General features: G+C 45.5%; 1 pseudogene; it reads right to left on the bottom strand.

Moving 5' to 3' along the window:
- Positions 1–8,397: 8,397 nt before the first annotated feature.
- Positions 8,398–23,129, bottom strand: part of LOC139356932 (proteasome subunit alpha type-1-like) — a 28,188-nt pseudogene continuing 13,456 nt past the window's right edge.

The following is a 23,129-nucleotide window of genomic DNA, read 5'->3' as shown; positions in this document are numbered from 1 at the left end:
CTCTCAAGTAGCTGGGACTACTGATGTGCACCACCATGCCTGGCTAATTTTTTTTTTTTGAAGACATGGGGTTTCACTGTGTTGTCAGGCTGGGCTCAAGTGATCTGCTCACCCCGGCCTCCCAAAGTACTGGGATTACAGGTGTGCACCACCGTGCCCAGCTGTAGATAGGGGTTTGATTTTGTCTTTTTTTTGTGGATGACCAGTTTTTCCAGTTCCAGCTAATGAATGATTCCTTCTCCTGTGCTGATCTGACATGCCGTCAGTCCCATGGTCACATCCACAATATGACTCTGTTGCTGGCCTCCCTGTTCGCTTCCATTGGTCAGCATGCCTTTTCCTGGGCCAGTATCACACTATCTTAATTAATTACTATAGGCTGGGCTCAGTGGCTCACGCCTGTAATCCCAGCACTTTGGGAGGCCAAGGTAGGTGGATCACTTGAGGTCAGGAGTTTGAGACCAGCCTGGCCAACATGGTGAAACCCTGTCTCTACTAAAAATACAAAAATTAGCTAGGCATGGTGGCACATGCCTGTAATCCCAGCTACTTGGGAGGCTGAGGCAGGAGAATCGCTTGAACCTGGGAGATGGAGGTTGCAGTGAGCCGAGACTGTGCCATTGCACTCCAGGCTAGGCAACAAGAAAGAAACTCTGTCTCAAAAAAAAAAATGTACTACAGCTTGGTAAGTGCTTATATTTGATAAACCAAGTCCTATCTCTGTTCTTCAGAAGAGTTTTGGCTATGTTCGATGCTTCCATGAAAATTCCACAAAAAAACGCTAGGAATTTTGATTGGAATCACACAGAATATGCAGCTATTTTTGGGAAGTTGACATATTTCCTAGGATGAACTTTGAGGAGCCAGGTTAGCAGGTCAAAGACTGTATGAACACGGGGACTTTTGACAGGCATCGTCCAGTTGCTTTTCGCTGGTTGTACTAAGCTACAGATGGGCAAGAACTTGGCCAGCTCACCTTTATGTCTTGAGCTCCTAGCTCAGTGCCTGAAACACTTATCAAACCAGCAATGTCTCTTATGCCAGCTGCACCCCAACTTCTCCAGTATAATTTTGTTTTATTTTTTATTTTTGTTTTTATTTTTTTGAGATGGAGTCCCTCTCTGTTGCCCAGGCTGGAGTGCAGTGGCATGATCTCGGCTCACTACAACCTCTACCTCCCAGCATTATAACAGGGATACATTATAACATTATAACAGGAATCGCTCCCAGGCAGCGATTCTCCTGCATCAGCCTCCTGAGTAGCGAGGATTACAGGTGCCCGCCAACAAGCCCAGCTAAGTTTTGTATTTTTAGTAGAGATGGGTTTCACTATGTTGGTCAGGCTGGTCTTGAACTCCTGACCTCAGGTGATCCTCCCACCTTGGCTTCCCAAAATGCTGGGATTACAGGCGTGAGCCACCACACCCAACCTCTACTATAATTTTGAAATATATAACTACTTTTTATCATGAATATCTCTAAACATAACCAGAAGAAAACAGCACCTTCTATTGGAATGGTGAAAATTCAGGACATAGACAACACGAAATGCTGGCAAGGATGTGGAGCAACAGGAACGCTCCTTCATTGCTGATGGGAATGCAAATGGTGCAGCCACTTTGGAAGACAGTTTGGCAGTTTCTTACAAAACTAAACAGTATCTTACCATATGATTCCTCAATCCTGTTCCTTGGTATTTACCCAAATGAGCTGAAAGCTTAGGTCCTCACAAAACCTCCACCTGGATGTTTATAGCTGCTTTCTTCATAAATGCCAACGCTTGGAAGCACCCAAGATGTCCTCCAGTGGGTGAAAGAATAAGCTGTGGTGCATCTGGAAATGGAATATTATTCAGCACTGAAAAGAACCGAGCCATCAAGCCATGAAAAGACATGGGAGAAAAATGCACTTCACTAAGTGAAATATTCTGAAAAGGTCACAATACCAACTATATGACATTCCAGAAAAGCCAAACCATGGAGACACTATAAAGGTCAGTCATTAGGGTGTGGGTAGGATGAGTGGGTGTCATGCAGAGGATTTTTAGGGCAATGTATAGCATTATAACAGGGATACATGTCATTTCACATTTGCCAAACCCCACAAAATGTGCACCACCAGACTGAACCACAGTGTGAACTGTGGGCGATAATGGTGCGTCACTGTGAGTTCATCAGTTGTAACAAATGGACCACTCTAGGGGGATGCTGATATGGAGGAGGCTGTGCATATGTGGGGCATAGCGGGTATTCTCACCCAATTTTGCTGTGAACCTAAAACCGCTCTAAAAAAGTCTATTTAAAGTAAAGCAACAACAGAATAAGATTTAAGTATAAATAAGTCTGTTATAAAATAGAGAACATCCATCAGTGGATAAAAGTTAAGATTTTTTTGTTGATCAATTTATAAGTGAAGTGACTGACAAAACTTGTTTTTTTGAGCTCAGGTTAAAGCTATCTCAGAAACAAGTAGTGGAGTTGCCATTCTCCAAAATAAGCCATGTGAGTAGAGAGCAAATTGTTAATAACTTCAGCATTTCTGTGCATAGAACCAGGGAAGTAATGTCTTTAAATACATCTGCATCTTGAAATATCTGCCACTAATTTAGGCACATTGAAATTGCTGCATTAAACTACTGAACTATCACAGAAGCCTCTGCAACCTTTATTCTGAGTTTACTGATCCTATTTATAGCAGAGGATCAGAAAAAAAAATGGATTACTATCTGGTGTACTAGGTGACCGTGACAGTGATGTGTGTCTGGTGTAATAGGTGACCACGATGGTGATGGGTGACCGTGACAGTGATGTGTGTCTGGTGTAATAGGTGACCACGATGGTGATGGGTGACCGTGACAGTGATGTGTGTCTGGTGTAATAGGTGACCACGATGGTGATGGGTGACCGTGACAGTGATGTGTGTCTGGTGTAATAGGTGACCACGATGGTGATGGGTGACCGTGACAGTGATGTGTGTCTGGTGTAATAGGTGACCACGATGGTGATGGGTGACCGTGACAGTGATGTGTGTCTGGTGTAATAGGTGACCACGATGGTGATGGGTGACCGTGACAGTGATGTGTGTCTGGTGTAATAGGTGACCACGATGGTGATGGGTGACCGTGACAGTGATGTGTGTCTGGTGTAATAGGTGACCACGATGGTGATGGGTGACCGTGACAGTGATGTGTGTCTGGTGTAATAGGTGACCACGATGGTGATGGGTGACCGTGACAGTGATGTGTGTCTGGTGTAATAGGTGACCACGATGGTGATGGGTGACCGTGACAGTGATGTGTGTCTGGTGTAATAGGTGACCACGATGGTGATGGGTGACCGTGACAGTGATGTGTGTCTGGTGTAATAGGTGACCACGATGGTGATGGGTGACCGTGACAGTGATGTGTGTCTGGTGTAATAGGTGACCACGATGGTGATGGGTGACCGTGACAGTGATGTGTGTCTGGTGTAATAGGTGACCACGATGGTGATGGGTGACCGTGACAGTGATGTGTGTCTGGTGTAATAGGTGACCACGATGGTGATGGGTGACCGTGACAGTGATGTGTGTCTGGTGTAATAGGTGACCACGATGGTGATGGGTGACCGTGACAGTGATGTGTGTCTGGTGTAATAGGTGACCACGATGGTGATGGGTGACCGTGACAGTGATGTGTGTCTGGTGTAATAGGTGACCACGATGGTGATGGGTGACCGTGACAGTGATGTGTGTCTGGTGTAATAGGTGACCACGATGGTGATGGGTGACCGTGACAGTGATGTGTGTCTGGTGTAATAGGTGACCACGATGGTGATGGGTGACCGTGACAGTGATGTGTGTCTGGTGTAATAGGTGACCACGATGGTGATGGGTGACCGTGACAGTGATGTGTGTCTGGTGTAATAGGTGACCACGATGGTGATGGGTGACCGTGACAGTGATGTGTGTCTGGTGTAATAGGTGACCACGATGGTGATGGGTGACCGTGACAGTGATGTGTGTCTGGTGTAATAGGTGACCACGATGGTGATGGGTGACCGTGACAGTGATGTGTGTCTGGTGTAATAGGTGACCACGATGGTGATGGGTGACCGTGACAGTGATGTGTGTCTGGTGTAATAGGTGACCACGATGGTGATGGGTGACCGTGACAGTGATGTGTGTCTGGTGTAATAGGTGACCACGATGGTGATGGGTGACCGTGACAGTGATGTGTGTCTGGTGTAATAGGTGACCACGATGGTGATGGGTGACCGTGACAGTGATGTGTGTCTGGTGTAATAGGTGACCACGATGGTGATGGGTGACCGTGACAGTGATGTGTGTCTGGTGTAATAGGTGACCACGATGGTGATGGGTGACCGTGACAGTGATGTGTGTCTGGTGTAATAGGTGACCACGATGGTGATGGGTGACCGTGACAGTGATGTGTGTCTGGTGTAATAGGTGACCACGATGGTGATGGGTGACCGTGACAGTGATGTGTGTCTGGTGTAATAGGTGACCACGATGGTGATGGGTGACCGTGACAGTGATGTGTGTCTGGTGTAATAGGTGACCACGATGGTGATGGGTGACCGTGACAGTGATGTGTGTCTGGTGTAATAGGTGACCACGATGGTGATGGGTGACCGTGACAGTGATGTGTGTCTGGTGTAATAGGTGACCACGATGGTGATGGGTGACCGTGACAGTGATGTGTGTCTGGTGTAATAGGTGACCACGATGGTGATGGGTGACCGTGACAGTGATGTGTGTCTGGTGTAATAGGTGACCACGATGGTGATGGGTGACCGTGACAGTGATGTGTGTCTGGTGTAATAGGTGACCACGATGGTGATGGGTGACCGTGACAGTGATGTGTGTCTGGTGTAATAGGTGACCACGATGGTGATGGGTGACCGTGACAGTGATGTGTGTCTGGTGTAATAGGTGACCACGATGGTGATGGGTGACCGTGACAGTGATGTGTGTCTGGTGTAATAGGTGACCACGATGGTGATGGGTGACCGTGACAGTGATGTGTGTCTGGTGTAATAGGTGACCACGATGGTGATGGGTGACCGTGACAGTGATGTGTGTCTGGTGTAATAGGTGACCACGATGGTGATGGGTGACCGTGACAGTGATGTGTGTCTGGTGTAATAGGTGACCACGATGGTGATGGGTGACCGTGACAGTGATGTGTGTCTGGTGTAATAGGTGACCACGATGGTGATGGGTGACCGTGACAGTGATGTGTGTCTGGTGTAATAGGTGACCACGATGGTGATGGGTGACCGTGACAGTGATGTGTGTCTGGTGTAATAGGTGACCACGATGGTGATGGGTGACCGTGACAGTGATGTGTGTCTGGTGTAATAGGTGACCACGATGGTGATGGGTGACCGTGACAGTGATGTGTGTCTGGTGTAATAGGTGACCACGATGGTGATGGGTGACCGTGACAGTGATGTGTGTCTGGTGTAATAGGTGACCACGATGGTGATGGGTGACCGTGACAGTGATGTGTGTCTGGTGTAATAGGTGACCACGATGGTGATGGGTGACCGTGACAGTGATGTGTGTCTGGTGTAATAGGTGACCACGATGGTGATGGGTGACCGTGACAGTGATGTGTGTCTGGTGTAATAGGTGACCACGATGGTGATGGGTGACCGTGACAGTGATGTGTGTCTGGTGTAATAGGTGACCACGATGGTGATGGGTGACCGTGACAGTGATGTGTGTCTGGTGTAATAGGTGACCACGATGGTGATGGGTGACCGTGACAGTGATGTGTGTCTGGTGTAATAGGTGACCACGATGGTGATGGGTGACCGTGACAGTGATGTGTGTCTGGTGTAATAGGTGACCACGATGGTGATGGGTGACCGTGACAGTGATGTGTGTCTGGTGTAATAGGTGACCACGATGGTGATGGGTGACCGTGACAGTGATGTGTGTCTGGTGTAATAGGTGACCACGATGGTGATGGGTGACCGTGACAGTGATGTGTGTCTGGTGTAATAGGTGACCACGATGGTGATGGGTGACCGTGACAGTGATGTGTGTCTGGTGTAATAGGTGACCACGATGGTGATGGGTGACCGTGACAGTGATGTGTGTCTGGTGTAATAGGTGACCACGATGGTGATGGGTGACCGTGACAGTGATGTGTGTCTGGTGTAATAGGTGACCACGATGGTGATGGGTGACCGTGACAGTGATGTGTGTCTGGTGTAATAGGTGACCACGATGGTGATGGGTGACCGTGACAGTGATGTGTGTCTGGTGTAATAGGTGACCACGATGGTGATGGGTGACCGTGACAGTGATGTGTGTCTGGTGTAATAGGTGACCACGATGGTGATGGGTGACCGTGACAGTGATGTGTGTCTGGTGTAATAGGTGACCACGATGGTGATGGGTGACCGTGACAGTGATGTGTGTCTGGTGTAATAGGTGACCACGATGGTGATGGGTGACCGTGACAGTGATGTGTGTCTGGTGTAATAGGTGACCATGATGGTGATGGGTGACCGTGACAGTGATGTGTGTCTGGTGTAATAGGTGACCATGATGGTGATGGGTGACTGTGACAGTGATGTGTGTCTGGTGTAATAGGTGACCATGATGGTGATGGGTGACTGTGACAGTGATGTGTGTCTGATGTAATAGGTGACCATGATGGTGATGGGTGACCGTGGCAGTGATGTGTGTCTAGTGTAACAGTCAACCGTGATGGTGATAGGTGATGGTGATAGTGATGGTGACAGGTGACCGTGACAATGATGTATGTCTGATATAACAGTTAACCATGATGGTTACAGGAGAAAGTTGTACTGTCTATTTCCACAGGAACATCTGTAGAGCATGTTTGGCTAATGTTTCTCTTAATGCACACTGGAACCACGCCATGCTGTTTTCCCTGCCCCCACCTGACAGCACAGTGCCCGGCACACATGACTTAGTCAATAAAACGTTGAATTAAAAAAAAAAAATTAACCATTTTAAGTGTACGATTCAGTGACGTTTAGTACAGCCACAGTGTTGTGCGAACACAACTATCTAATTCCAGGACATTTGCTTCACCCCCAAAGGAAACCCCATACTCATTGGTAATCACTTCTGTGTCCCCCTTTCTCCTGCCCCTGGCAACCATGAATCTGCTTTCTGTTTTTTTGGTTTTTTTTTTTTTTTGAGATGGAGTCTTGCTCTGTCGCCCAGGCTGGAGTGCAGTGGCGCAATCTCGGCTCACTGCAACCTTCGCGTCCTGGGTTCACGCCGTTCTCCTGCCTCAGCCTCCTGAGTAGCTGGGACTATAGGCGCTTGCCAATACGCCCGGCTAATTTTTTGTATTCTTTACTAGAGACGGGGTTTCACTGTGTTAGCCAGGATGGTCTCGATCTCCCGACTTCGTAATCCGCCTGCCTCGGCCTCCTAAAGTGCTGGGATTATAGGCGTGAGCCACCGCGCCCAGCCTGCTTTCTGTTTTTATGGACTGGCTTATTCTAGACATTTCATAAAAACGGATTCTTGCCATGTGGAGGCTTTTGTGTCTGGCTTCGTTCATCAGCATAATGTTTTCAAGATTCATTCACGTTGTAGATGAATCAGTACTTCGTTTCTTTTTTTAAATTTTTAATTCTTTTTTTTTTTTTTTTTTTGAGACGGAGTCTCGCTCTGTCGCCCAGGCTGGAGCGACAGATCTCAGCTCACTGCAAGCTCCACCTCCTGGGTTCACGCCATTCTCCTGCCTCAGCCTCCCTAGTAGCTGGGACTACAGGCGCCCACCAACACGCCCGGCTAGTTTTTTGTATTTTTTTAATAGAGACGGGGTTTCACCGTGTTAGCCAGGATGGTCTCGATCTCCTGACCTCGTGATCCGCCCGTCTCAGCCTCCCAAAGTGCTGGGATTACAGGCTTGAGCCACCGCGCCCGGCAATTCTTTTTATTTTTAATTTTTTGCAGAGACACAGGTCTCACCATGTTGCCCAATGAACTCCTGGCCTCAAGCAATCCTCCCACCTTGGCCTCCCAAAGTGCTGGGATTACAGATATGAGCCACCGTGCACTTTTTTAATTTTTAATTTTTTTTTTTGTGCCCAGGAGGCAAAACAATTTTATTTCACAGTTGTCTTTAAAATCACAAAGATACCTTTTCTTCATATATGAACATTAGTACAGATACCTATACTTTTTAGAAAATGATTGTACAGACCCTCTCAAAGAAAAATGTATTCTGTGATATGGTTTCAGCGAGGTTGCTTGGAAAAACTCACATCTGGACTGATTCCTAAAACATAGCATTCCACCACTCTACAAATTTGGGTTCAAAATATAGATTATTGTCATCAGTATGTGGTGCCTGCATTCTTACATATTTGATAATACATATATAGGCTGGCTTATCACCTAACATTCCATTGGTTTATCAGCCTTTTCTGCAGGTTTATCAGCAGGTTGAGCAGCTGTGCCTTTCTCTGTGGCCTTTCTTCAAGACCTTCCAGGAATGGACACATATCATCATCATCATAGATTGTAAACTCCAAAGTCTTTACCAACAATTCCAATGGAAACATTCTTTTAGCCGGGTCCTGTTCTGTAGGAAGTGTCTCTCTCTTTTTTTTTTTTTTTTTGAGACAGAGTCTCGCTCTGTCACCCAGGCTGGAGTGCAGTGGCATGATCTTGGCTTACTGAACTCTCTACTTCCCGGGTTCAAGCAATTGTCCTGCCTCAGCACCCACTAGTAGCTGGGATTACAGGCACATGCCACCATGACCGGCTAATATTTTTTGTATTTTTAGTAGAGGTGGGGTTTCACCATGTTGGCCAGGCTAGTCTCGAACTCCTGACCTTGGATGATCCACCTGCCTCGGCCTCCCAAAGTGCTGGAATTACAGGCGTGAGCCACCGTGCCCAGTCGGAAGTGTCTCTCTTAAGGCACGCAGACCATGTTTAGCCAGTTCCTTTAAATTGCACTCCATAAATTCAGACATATGTCTCTCCAAGTAAGCACGAGCGGACTGAAAACAGGCTCCAATGGACATTAGCTCTGCAGTCAAAATCGTTACCAGATGGACAGGTTTGGAAAATGTGAGGGCCTGCAGCATCATCACCAGCAATAAGCAGCCCAGCACCATATGGTCTCAGGCCGTATCACAGTGTTGGTATCTGGGTTTGGTTTCCAATTAGAGATACAAGATGAGACACTGGAAGGGGTCTATCAAATACAAATCTGGAATCCAAACACTCCTGGTGCATAAAATTACACAACTGTCAGCCCAGGTTGGTCTCGAACTCTCAAGCTCAAGCAATCCACCCACCTCGGCTTCCCGAAGTGCTGGGTTTACAGGTGTGAGCCACCGCGCCTGGCCCAGTTCTACACTTCTTTTTTTTTTTTTTTTTGAGAAGGAGTCTCGCTCTGTCACCCAGGCTGGAGTGCAGTGACGTGATCTTGGCTCATTGCAAGCTCCACCTCCCGGGTTCAAGCCATTCTCCTGCCTCAGCCTCCCAAGTAGCTGGGACTACAGGCGCCCGCCGCCACGCCCGGCTAATTTTTTTTTTTTTTTTGCGTTTTTTAGTAGAGACGGGGTTTCACCGTGTTAGCCAGGATGGTCTCCATCTCCTGACCTCGTGATCCACCCACCTTGGCCTCCCAAAGTGCTGGGATTACAGGCGTGAGCTACCGTGCCCGACCTACTTTTAATATGCTCTCCATATGCCTCCTTTGAATCCTTGCTGAAATTGGTATGTAACAAAATTCAGTAATGTGCACAAATATTTTTTTCTTCATTTTGATAGTTGGACTGTATTGACATTGTCAGAACCCATAGCTGTCACATGACATCACTCTCTCCTATAGGCATTCGTCCTAATTCTGCAAGGAGATGTATATTCCATTCTAACCAGTAGTCCCCGGTATCTCTCCAGTCATTTAGATGGTCTGAAGCAACATGGGCTTAGCCACTTGGGGTTAATTTTCCTAGATATTGTGCCCTTTCAATACCTAATTTCAAGCCTTTTTTCATTTCAGGAAACACTTCTCAAAATATACTTTTTTTTTTTAGATGGAGTCTCACTCTGTCCCCAGGCTGGAGTGCAGCGGGGTGATCTCAGCTCACTGCAACCTCTGCCTCCCAGGTTCAAGCGATTCTCCTGCCTCAGCCTCCTAAGTAGCTAGGATTACAGGCATGCGCCACCATGCCTGGCTAATTTTTGTGTGAGTGTATTTTTCTTTTTCAGTAGAGATGGGGTTTCACTATGTTGGCCAGTCTGGTCTCGAACTCCTGACCTCAAGGGATCCACCTGCCTTGGCCCCCCAAAGTGCTGGGATTACAGGCATGAGCCATCACGCCAGGCCCAAATATACTTTTTAATATTATTTTGTATTACTGCCTTGGTTTTCCTCTTCAGCAACTCATATTAAATTTATATTAGATCTTCTTTTCTGATCTTCTATACTTATTCCTCATTTTGAATTGGTTTCATCTTGTCATTTATTTTTAACTTCAGTTTTATGGAGGTTTAATTGAAGTACACTAAAGCGCAGATATTGTTGGTGTAGCCTTTGTTTTTGACATGCATGTGGAGTTTCACATCCATAACACTCAAGGTAGCAGCTATTTCTATGACCCCAAAAGTTTCTAGTGCCCGTCTATACCCATCCCTCCCTCCACTACCCATCCCTCCCTCCACTACCCATCCCTCCCTCCACTACCCATCCCTCCCTCCACTACCCATCCCTACCTCCACTACCCATCCCTACCTCCACTACCCATCCCTACCTCCACTACCCATCCCTACCTCCACGCCATCCCCAGGATGTGTTTTCTCATTGGTTTTTCATACCCAGGATCTGGTTTCTGTCATTGTATGCTAGTTTTCATGTTCCAGAAATTTATACAAATAGAATCATACAGTGTATTCTATTTTTCTTTTCTTTTCTTTTTTTTTTTTGAGACAAAGTCTCACTGTCACCCAGGCTGGAGTGCAGTGGCGTGATCTCAGCTCACTGCAACCTCTGCCTCCCGGGTTCAAGCCATTATCCTGCCTCAGCCTCCAGAGTAGCTGGGATTACAGGTGCCCACCACCACAACCGGCTAATTTTTTTAATTTTTAGTACAGACAGAGTTTCGCCATGTTGCCCAGACTGGTCTTGAACTCCCAACCTCAAGCGATCCTCCTGCCTCTGCCTCCCAAAGTGCTGGGATTACAGGTGTGAGCCATCGTGCCTGGCTATGATTCTGTCTGGCTTCTCTCACTCTGTGTACTTCTGAGATTCAACTGTGCTGTAACTTGTGTCAGTAGCTTGCTTTTTAAATTGCTGAGTAACATCCCACTGTATGGATACATCACCCTTCCTTTGTCCATGAAATGCCCGCCCTCTTCATTTCATGGGTATTTTGGTTGTTTCCAGCTTTTGGCTATTAGAAACACAGCTGTGGGGAATGTTTGTATACCAGTCCTTATGTGGGCGTGTATTTTTTTTCCTCTGGAGCAAGTCTGAAATGACTGGGTCATATGGTAGCGTATGTTTACTGTTTTAAGAAAGAAAGTCCTATTTTTTTCTAGGATTTATACCATTTTATATTGCCACCAGCAGTGTGGGAGACAATGCCTGTTGTTCACAAGCATGTGCTGGTGTCCAATTGTGGTTTTAATTTGTGTTTTTTGTTTCCCTGATGATGGTGAGGAACATTTTTTCTCTTTCTTCTCCTCCTCCTTCTTCTCCTCCTTCTTCTCCTCCTCCTCCTCCTTCTTTCTTCTTTCTTTCCTCTTCCTTCTTCCTTCTTCTTCTTTCTTCTTTCTTCTTCCTTCTTCCTTCCTTCTCCTTCTCCTTCTTCTTTTTCTTCTTCTCCTTCTTCTTTTTCTTCTTCTTCTTCTTTTCTGTTTGAGACGAGTCTTCCTCTGTCACCCAGGCTAGAGCTCAGTGGTAGGAACTTAGCTCACTGCAACCTCCGCCTCCTGGGTTCAAGCAATTCTGCTGCCTCAGCCTCCCAAGTAGCTTGATTACTGGCACATGCCACCATGCCCGGCTAATTTTTGTATTTTTAGTAAAGATGGGGTTTCGCCATGTTGGCCAGGCTGGTCTTGAACTCCTGACCTCAGGTGATCCGCCCATCTCAGCTTCCCAAAGTGCTGGGATTATAGGCGTGAGTCACTGCACCCGGCATGGGGCACGTTTTTTCATGTGCTTATTGGTTATTTACAAATATTATCCTACGAAATATCTATCGCCTTTTTTAAAAAGTGGGTTATTTGTTTTCTGGTTATTGGCTTTTAAGAGTTCTCCCATGTTCTGGATGTAAGTTCTTTCTCTGGCATGTGTGGTGCAAATGTTTTCTTCAATGGATACCTTGCCTTTCTATTTTTAAAAATGGGTTATTTCAAAGAGCAAAATATTTTATTTTATTTTTATTGTTTATTTTTTGAGACCGAGTCTCACTTTGTTGCCTAGGCTGGAGTACAGTGGCACGATCTCTGCTCACTGCAATCTCTGCCATCCAGGTTCAAGTGATTCTCCTGCCTCAGCCTCCTGAGTAGCTGGGATTACAGGCACGCACCACCACGCCCAGCTAATTTTTGTATTTTTAGTAGAGACAAGGTTTCACCATGTTGACCAGGCTGGTCTCACACCTCCAACCTCAAGTGATCCTCCTGCCTTGGCCTCCTAAAGTGCTGGGATGACAGGCGTGAGCCACTGCGCCCTGCCACAAAAAGATATTTTAATTTTGATGACGTCTAGTTAATTTTTTTCTCTTGTGGTCTATGCCATATCACCAAGATTTTCTTCCCGTTCTAGAGACTCATAGTTTTGGATTTTACATATACCTCTGTGATGTATTTTGGATTAAACTTGTATATGGTGTCAGGCGTTAAGAGTCATTTTTGTTCCCCACATGAGTATCCAGTTGATACAGCACCATTTGTTGCAAATAATTTCCTTTCTGTGTTAAGTTACTTGGACATCTTGTTGAAAATCCATTGACAAAACCTGGGTGGGTCTGTTCCTAAACTTGCAAATTCTGTGTCATTGATCTCTGTGACTATCTTTCTGACAAGGTATTTTGATTTATGTAGTTTTGCTGCTCTTGTTTGTTTGTTTGAGATAAGGCTTCACTTTGTCTCCCAGGCTGGAGTGCAGTGGCACAATCTTGGCTCATTGCAGCCTTGATCTTCCAGGCTCAAGTGATCTTCCCACATCAGCCTTCCAAGTAGCTGGGACTACAGGTGTGTACCACCACATCTGGCTAATTTTTGTATTTTTTGGCCCCAAAAAGTGCTGTGATTACAAGTGTGAGCCACCACACTTGGCCTTGATTTATGTAATTTTAAGCCTTGAAGTCAGGTAGGTTAAGTATTTCAGGGTTTTTTTTTTTTTTTTTTGACTGATTTTTTAGTTGGGCACGGTGGATAATGACAGTAAGTCAGCCCAGCTACTCAGGAAGCTGAGGTGGGAGGATCACTTGAGGCCAGGAGTTTGAGACCAGCCTGGGTAACATAGGGAGACCCCCATCTCTACTAAAAATAATTAAAAATATGGTCAGGCATGGTGGCTCACGCCTGTAATCCCATCACTTTGGGACGCCAACGTGGGCAGATCACTGGAGCTCACAAGTTCGAGACCAGCCTGGGCGACATGGTGAAACCCTGTCTCTACAAAAAATATAAAAATTAACCAGGTATGGTCGTGGGTGCCTGTAGTCCCAGCTACTGGGAAGGCTGAGGTGGGAGGATGGCATGAGCCCAGGAGGTGGAGATTGCAGTGAGCCAAGATCACACCACTGCACTCCAGCCTGGGCGATAGAGCCAGACCTTGTCTTTAAAATTAAATACATAAATAAATAAGTAAATAAATAAATAAATAATAAATGATGGATTTGAGGTCAGGCGCTGTGGCTCATGCCTGTAATCCCAGCACTTTGGGAGGCCGAGGTGGGCGGATCACGAGGTCAGGAGATCCAGACCATCCTGGCTAACACGGTGAAACCCCGTCTCTACCAAAAATACAAAAAATTAGCCGGGCGTGGTGGCGGGCGCCTGTAGTCCCAGCTACTCAGGAGGCTGAGGCAGGAGAATGGTGTGAACCCGGGAGGCGGAGCTTGCGGGGAGCCAAGATCGCACCACTGCACTCCAGTCTGGGCGACAGAGTGAGACTCTGTCTCAAAAAAAAAAGGATGGATTTCAGTCCTGCCCCTAGACCTTATGGAACCTTAATTCCTGCCTTACTCGAAAAACAACCACACTGGGAGTCAAGGCTCCAACACAGGAATCTTGGTGCAGAGACATTCAGTGCGTAGCAGCTGCTCTGAGGTACTGACGCCCCAGCACCTGCCGGGCTCCCTGGGCTCCTCACAGCGGCCTCCCACTTTGCTCTTTGCTTCGGTGGAGAGCTTGTTGACTTGTTGGGGTTCTGCTTTCAGGAACTGCAGATGCCCTGGTGCCTTTTTATGCCTTTCTTACCGAGATGCTGGTGCTGAAAATTCCACCTGCAAAATGTCATTGCCAAAACGTTGAATCCAGCTTTTAAACTACAATTTCATAGGAATTCAGGATCCGAAAGATTAAGATAAATTACACTCCCCAAAATCAGCAAAGTCCAGAATGTGTGGAACTCGATGGAACAGTGATTTCCTTCTAGAAAAACTACAACAAAGAGCAAGGGGTGGAATTGTAAGATTGCAGCTTAAAAGAGACCTAAGAGCCTCGTGGATTGAAGGCCATCTCTGGAACTAGTTTGGATCTTGATTTTAATGTTGAAGAAAAATATTTGCTAGATAAAGACATTTGAGGACTCTATATTTGATGATTCTAAGGAATTGCTGTTCATTTTTTGTGTGCTAATAAGGTTTTAAAAGGTCTACTTTGCTATATGTGTGAAAATGTCTGTAATAAAAAAACTCACTGACCAGCCTGGGCAGCATGGTGAGACCCAGTCTCTAAAAAAATACAAAAGTTAGCTTGGTGTGGTGGTGTGTGCCTATAGTCCCAGCCACTTGGGAGGCTGAGGTGGGAGGATCACCTGAGCCCAGGAGGCAGAGGTTGCAGTGAGCTACAGTGCACCACTGCACTCCAGCCTGAGTGACAGAGTGAGACCCTGTCTCAAAACAAACAAACAAGAAACAACAGCAACAAAAGCTCATTGATAAAAGTTTCACAGCAGTCATTGAGTATTAATAGATCCACCATTTTATCTATCAATAAATGACTGCAATCTTTGATGACTAAGAGATCCACTATTTTATCTATTAATAAATGATTGTGATGTGTTACTTTGCTTATCCTATTACACCTGCATTTGTCAGGTGTGATTGTCTTGTACAGAATGGCTTTTCTCCGTCAACCATTTGGTTATCCTAAAATACAGAATTAATACTTGATTTTTTTCCTGATCAATTTTCTGGATACTGATTTGGTGCCCTGGCCACTTGCAGAAGCAGCGGATGAGTATTCCCCTTTGCAGTCTCATGTGGGCATAGATTTGTATGCATTTGGTGTGGTTCCACATATTGCAATCATTATTTTCTTTTTCTTTTTCTTTCTTTCTTTCTTTTTTTTTTGAGATGGAGTCTCTCTCTGTTGCCCAGGCTGGAGTGCAGTGGTGAGGTCTCGGCTCACTGCAACCTCCGTCTCCTGGGCTCATGCAATTCTCATGCCTCAGCCTCCTGAATAGCTGGAATTACAGGCATGCACCACCACACCCAGCTAATCTTTTTTGTATTTGTAGTGGAGATGGGGTTTTACCATGTTGGCCAGGCTGGTCTTGAACTCCTGACCTCAAGTGATCCGCCTGCCTTGGCTTCCCAAAGTGCTGGGATTACAAGCATGAGCCACCACACCTGGTCATTCTTTTCTTTTTTGATGGTCAAATTCCACTGTCTTTGGCATCATTGCAGTATGACACTTTTCCTGTTTAATAACATTTTTACTTTCAGTCTTGACAAAATGTCCTGGAATCACCGTACATATCTCTGGCTCCAGACTAAGTGTCAGAGTTTCCCCAGCAAGCCCTGACTCTCGTTAACGAGAAATGCTCTGCAGAGACCTGGGTCTGGGGCACAAGATGTTTGCTGTCGCCAGTTGGTCATTGCCACTCGACTGTCTGGGGGACAGAGGTAGGAAACATTTTTTTTGGAAGCGAAAAGTATTAATAAATCCCTGGATCTTTTGAATTCATTTTTATAACAGCATAGGTATTACATCACATCATATTATAATCCAGGATATGTTCAATGAGACCCTCTTGAACAACATGTGGGTTATTTCCAGTCTTTTGTAATGAAAGTTGATATGGTGTAGCTCTGTGTCCCCACCCAAATCTCACCTTGACTTGTAATAATTCCCATAGGTCAAGGGCAGGACCAGGTGGATGTCATTGAATCACAAGGGCAGTTTCCCCCAGGCTGTTCTTGTGATAATGAGTGAATCTCACGAGATCTGATGGTTTTCTAAGTGTCTGGCATTTCCCCCTTCGCTCGGCACTCATTCTCTTTTCTGCCGCCCTGTGAAGGGGTGCCGTCCATCATGATTGTAAGTTTCCTGAGGCCTTCCCAGCCATGCAGAACTGTGAGTCAATTAAACGTCCTTTCTTTTCTTTATAAATTACCCGGTCTTGGGTATTTCTTCACAGCAGCGTGAGAACAGACGAATATAGTCTTGTGCACTTATAATTTCATATAGTTGTGCCAGAGCATCTTTGTAGAAGAAGTGAGACTGGGGTCAAAGTGTAAAGGCATATTCAATTTGGCTAAATACTGCCAAATTCTTCCCTTTAGGGCTCAAAACCATTTTCATTTCCACCAGCAACGTATTCTGTTTTGGCCAAGGTCATTTAAAAACATTTATGCAACTTAAAACTTTTCAGGACCAGATGGAATGACTCACACCTGTAATTCCAGCACTTTGGGAGACTGAGGTGGAAAGATCTCTTGAGGCCAGGAGTTCGAGGCTGGCCTGGGCAACAAAGCAAGGCTTTGTCTCTAAAATTAAAAAAAAATTCTCATGAAAGTGTGGATTTACATTTTCCCCCGAGAAATGAGATGATCTGGCCATGCCCGTTTCTGTGTGGAGGGACAGAGTTCAGCAGATCACCAGGACTTCGGCTTCTGCAAAATGTGGGCCTGCTTGCTCATACTTGGTGTAGGCGCTAGTTTACAGGCATTTGAATTTGTGAGTTCTTGTTATAAGTTGGACTTTGCCGTTTACCTGTAAATGAGACACACATGTCTCTGCTCTCATGGTGCTTATGTGTGTGTATGTGTGCATGCGTGTGTGTGTGCATGCATGTGTGTGCATGCATGTGTGTGCGCGTGCATGTGTGCATGCATGTGTGTGCATGCATGTGTGCGTGCATGTGTGTGTGCGTGCATGTGTGCGTGCATGTGTGTGTGCGTGCATGTGTGTGTGCATGCGTGTGTGTGCGTGCATGTGTGCATGTGCATGCATGTGTGTGTGCATGTGTGTGTGTGCATACATGGGGGTGTGTGTGTGTACATGCATGTGTGTGTGCATGTGTGTGTGTGTGTGCATGCATGTGTGTGTGTGTGTGTATGTGTATAGAGGGGGCTCAGCATGCTTCATAACATGTTGATATAACAGAAATTGTCAGCCTGGGCAACATGGTGAAGCCACGTCTCTACTAAAAATACAAAAATTAGCCAGGCATGGTGGCACTCACCTGTAATCCCAGTAATTTAGGAGGCTGAGGTGGGAGGATTGCTTGAGCCCTGGAGCTCGAGGCTGCAGTGAGCTGTGATCACACCACTGCACTCCAGCCTGGGCAACAGAGTGAGACCCTGTCTCAAAAAAAAAAAAAACAAATCAATCTATGGTTAAATTTGTAATGTTTTCCCCAGAATTTTAAAAATTATTTTCATTGTAGAGACATTGAGTCGAGTTTGAAATAGTGGGAGTATTTGCCCTTCATCTTAATGAGGCTAGCACGGAAGGAAAGGCAGGAGTGTGTAGGGTCTACGGCCTGGCCTTGAAGGCTGAGGGCACCTGGAATTTCGTGTCTAACAATCGAGGATTACTGCAGGGGCTGAGGAGGGCAGGGCTGACGGTGCTCATCAGGGGCAACATCACTGCTGAGATGTTGAGACAGATGGAAATTGTGCTGGCTCGGGATTCTCCTATGATTAAATCACCCAATATTTAATCCCATTAAGTCCTCACAGTGCTCGAGTTTAATAAAGCTCTGTAATACATGCCATAGGAAGGCCTTGTTATCCAAAGATAATTGGTATTAAAAGTAGTCACTTGAAAAGAGTCTACTTAACACGAGGACGGGAATCTCAGAGTTACAATGTGACAAGTTTTGGATTTGATGCTATGGATTTCATAATTGAAATTATATGCTGATTCTTGGAACAAAGCAAAAAACGAACTGCCTTCATTTGGGAGGAACATAATTTGTATGGTAGAATTATAGTTTATTCTTCAATTCACACTTGGTTTTCACAGCATAATCATAAGAAGAGATTTGTGTGAAAATACTTCAGGGCTTCATCACCTTCCTGGAGGCCCTTTCTTCGTCTTCTGTCCTCAGAATATTCTCTTATGGACATTGATTGTCCTCACGGACATTTGGGAAATTCTCCCAAGACACCCTCTGTTTTTTTCTTTCCTTTTTTTGAGACAGGGTCTCACTCTGACGCCCAGGCTGGAGTGCAGTGGTGTGATCTCACCTCACTGCAACCTCCGCCTCCTGGGCTCAAGCCATCCTCCCACCTCAGCCTCCCAAGTAGCTGGGATTACAGGGGTTCGCCACGACACTTGGCTAATTTCTGTAGTTTTTATAGAGGCAGGATTTTGCCACATGGCCCAGGCTGGTCTTGAACTCCTGAGGTGAAGCAATCCACCTGCCTTGGCCTCCCAGAATGCTCGGATTACAGGCATGTGCCATCACACCTGGCCCCAAGTGATCTTCTGTTGCAGGATTTGCAATGTCTCTTTTAACTGATTTAACTCTGATTCCATTCATTAGGGAGGGCCAGGATGACCAAGGCCTGGGATTTTGACTCCCTGACTTGGATGATAGGTGCCAACATGAGGCAGGGGGAGATGCTGGGGAGCCGTTTTGTAAGTGATCAACAGTGAATAACGTCGGGTGTTGATGACTTTCACCTCCTCTAGCAACCTCCATGAGGATATTTGGATAATGAGAAGCTGTTGTGTTTTAATGGAGTCTCATGGTAATCCTCATGGCCAGCCAAGGTCCCACAGCCAGGACACGCAGGATGTCGTCCACCCTGTACCTATGAACCTCTGTGACACCACTAGGCCCAGCGCTGCCATAGCTACTGTGAAAAGAGGGATTTTTTTGGTCAATCAACAATGTTAACATATGCATTTATTTAAAAAGTCTTAAAATTATTATTATTGGCCGGGTATGGTGGCTCCCGCCTATAATCCCAGTACTTTGGGAGGCCAAGGCAGGTGGATCACTTGAGGTCAGTAGTTCAAGACCAGCCTGGCCAACATGGCAAAACCCCGTCTCCACTAAAGACAAAAAAAAAGAAAAAAGCCCGTCGTGGTGGCGGGCACCTGTAATCCCACCTGCTAGAGAGACTGAAATCCACCATGCCTGGCCGCTTTTTTTTTTGTATTTGTGTAGAGACAAGGTTTCATCATATTGGCCAGGCTGTTGTTAAACTCCTGGCCTCAGGTGATCCGCCCGCCTCAGCCTCCCAAAGTGCTGCGATTACAGGTGTGAGCCACTGCACCCAGCAAGGAAATGAAAATTACCATTTTTTTCTAATTACACGAGTGGATGTTAATTATAAACATATTCAGACAGTATATAGAAATACCACAGCCATCCACAGTACCGCACTCTGAGACAAGCTTCTGTGCATTCTGGCGCAAGTCATTGTATGTGACGGTTTCTCAGAGACTTAAAAAGCACAGTCATTTTATTTTCCTTCCATCTTGCCTCACCAAGTAACAGCCTGGTCGTCTATTCCTCCATGCTCTCTCCGTTGTCACACTGTGTGTGTGCTTGTGTGTGTTGTGCGTGTGTGCACAGATTTGATGGTGTCTTAGGGTTCCCCAGAGGGACAGAACCAACACAATGTATGTATACATGAAAGGAACTTATTAGGGAAAATTGGCTCACATGATCACAAGACGAGGTCCCAGGATAGGCCGTCTGCAAGCTGGGTGAGAGAGAAGCCAGTAGTGGCTCAGTCCAAAAGCCTCAAACCAAGAAAGCCGACAGTGCCACCTTCTGTCTGTGGCGGAAGGCTTGCGAGCTTCCAGAAGCCACTGGTGCAAGTCCCAGAGTCCAAAGGCAGGAGAACCTGGAGGCTGATGTCCAAGGGCAGAAGGAGAGGGAGGAAGCATCCAGCACAGGAGAAAGAAGGAAGCCAGGAGACCCGGCAAGCCAGGTCATCCCATCTTCCTCCTGCCTTGTTCCAGCCGCGCTGGCAGCCCACTGGATGGTGCCCACCCACATTGAGGGTAGGTTTCCTCGCCCAGTCCACCGACTCAAATGTCCATCTCCTCTGGCAACGTCCTCACGCCCAGGAACCATACTTCACCCGCCATCTACGCCTCCTTCAGTCCAAACAAGTTGACATCTAATATTTACCGTCACAGGTGAATGTTAATACTTTTGATTATTTGAACAGGGAACACTTACACACTCACATGATCCACAGCCCACAAAGTGCCGACAGGCACAGCGGTGGGAAGTCTCTCCCCATCCAGCAATCTTTGTCTCACCCCAATAGACACTGGCTTGTATTGGTTTCCTATACGTCCTGTCATAATTTGTTTATGCTCAAACACGTAAGAATATAGACTCTTAGGCCGGGCGCAGTGGCTCACGCCTGTAATCCCAGCACTTTGGGAGGCCAAGGCGGGCGGATCACAAGGTCAGGAGATGGAGACCATCCTGGCTAACACGGTGAAACCCCGTCTCTACTAAAAAATACAAAAAACTAGCCGGGCAAGGTGGCGGGCGCCTGTAGTCCCAGCTACTCGGGAGGCTGAGGCAGGAGAATGGCGTGAACCCAGGAGGCGGATCTTGCAGTGAGCTGAGATTGCGCAACTGCACTCCAGCCTGGGCAACAGAGGGAGACTCTGTCTCAAAAAGAAAAAAAAAAAAGAATGTAGACTCTTAGTCTTCCACCAGTTATAAAAGCAAACAAAAGCTAGTTTGTTTAGACAATATGCATTTGGCTTTTTCACATAAGAGCGTATCCTGGAGATAATTTCACAGTGAGTATTGAGATCTCTCTAAGTAGTTGTATACCATTGAGCCTGGATGGATGCATCAAAATTTAATAACCAGCCCCCTATTGAGGACATTTTGGGTTGGTTATAATATTTAATTATTACAAACAGCACTGTGAATATGTTCTTGCACATTTGTTATTTTGCATATGTGCAAATATATCTGTAGGACCAACTCCTAGAAGTGGAATTGTTGGGTTACAGATGAACGTCGGTAGCTGTTGCTTAACGGCCTGAACTCTTGTGCTGTTCACATTCCCATTAGCAGAGTGGGGGTGCTGTCTTTCTCCCATAGCTTTGATACCAGCCTGTGTTATTAAACTTTTGGAACTTTGCCATTCTGATAACTGAAAAATGTAATTTCATGTGGCTTTAATTTGCATTTATCTTATCACAGGTGAGATTTAACCGCTTCACTTGTGGAACAGCTATTCCTAGTTATTTGTAAGTTGCATGCTTGTAGCCTTCCTTTCTCTATTTTCTTTGTTAGTTGCCTTTCCTTTTTGAAAATCCATTTCTAGGAGCTCTTTATTATGAAGAACATCCTTTGTAATGAGATGCAAACATTTTTTCCCAGTTCATCATTTACCTTTTGCTATTGCATTTTTATGTAATTTTTTTGAGACAGAATCTTATACTGTCATCGAGGCTAGAATGCAGTATCGTGATCTCGGCTCACTGCAACCTCCACCTCCCGGTTCAAGAGATTCTCGTGCCTCAGCCTCCTGAGTAGCTAGGACTACAGGCACACTCCACCACGCCCAGCTAATTTTTGTATTTTTAGTAGAGACGGGTTTCATCATGTTAGCCAGGCTGGTCTCAAACTCCTGACCTCAAGTGATCCACCCATCTTGGCCTCCCAAAGTGCTGGGATTACAGGCCTGAGCTGATGCACCCAGCCTTATTTTCTTTTTCAAGATAGTTATGCCTATGTTTCAACACCATTATTGAAGAGTTACCCGTAATTTCTCTGAGATGTCAAACTTATCATATGTTATATTCTTATTTGTACTGAGGCATGTTCCTGTGCTTTTGATAGCATTACAATGATCTATTTTTGTGTCAATGCCACAAGGTTTTAACTATTGTCACTTCATAATCCATCCTCTTCATATATATATGAATATATATATGAAAAAATATATATATATACACACACACTTTTTTTCTGGCTACTCTTTCTTGTTTATTTTTCCTCATAATCTAGTTCCAAAAAAACAGAACCCAATGCAAGAAAAGAATCTAGTTATAGTATTTGTGTTAGCAACACTTCATATTTATAAATCAACAAAGAGACAAGAACACCTTTATGATATTGAGTCCTTGTTCAGGGCTGAATTGTGTGCCTTCACACCCTGAAACTCATGTGTTGAAGCCTTAACCCCTGGTACTCAGAATGTGATTGTGTTTGGAGATAGTCTTTAAAAAGGTGATTAAGTTAAAACGAGGCCCTTAGGGTGGGTCCTGTTCTAATCTGACTTATGTCCTTATAAGAAGAGGAGAGTCAGACATTCAAGGAGATACCAGGGATGGACGAACACAGAGAGAAAAACCATACGAGGACACAGGCAAGAAGGCGGCCGTCTGCAAGCCAAGGAGAGAGCCCCCAGGAGAAATCCACCTGCTGACCTTGGTCTTGAACCTGCAGGCTCCGAAACTGTGAAAGAATACGTTTTATACATTTTGTTGTTTAAGGCAAAAGATGTGCGGAACTTTATTATGGCAGCCCTAACTGACTAATACAGTCCTCTCTCCAAGAATATAATATTTCTTTCTATTTTTCACATTAAAACATTAATATAGTAAGGGTTTTCTTCACTCAGTTCTTGTAGAGTTCTTAAGCTTATTTAGACGTATTTTAAATTTTTTTGGTGGGATTTTTTGTTTTTTGTTTTTTGTTTTTTTTT

The sequence above is a fragment of the Macaca nemestrina genome, chromosome 10, assembly GCF_043159975.1.
Source record: "Macaca nemestrina isolate mMacNem1 chromosome 10, mMacNem.hap1, whole genome shotgun sequence".
Lineage (NCBI taxonomy): Eukaryota > Metazoa > Chordata > Mammalia > Primates > Cercopithecidae > Macaca > Macaca nemestrina.
This window is presented reverse-complemented; position numbering and strand designations above follow the sequence as displayed.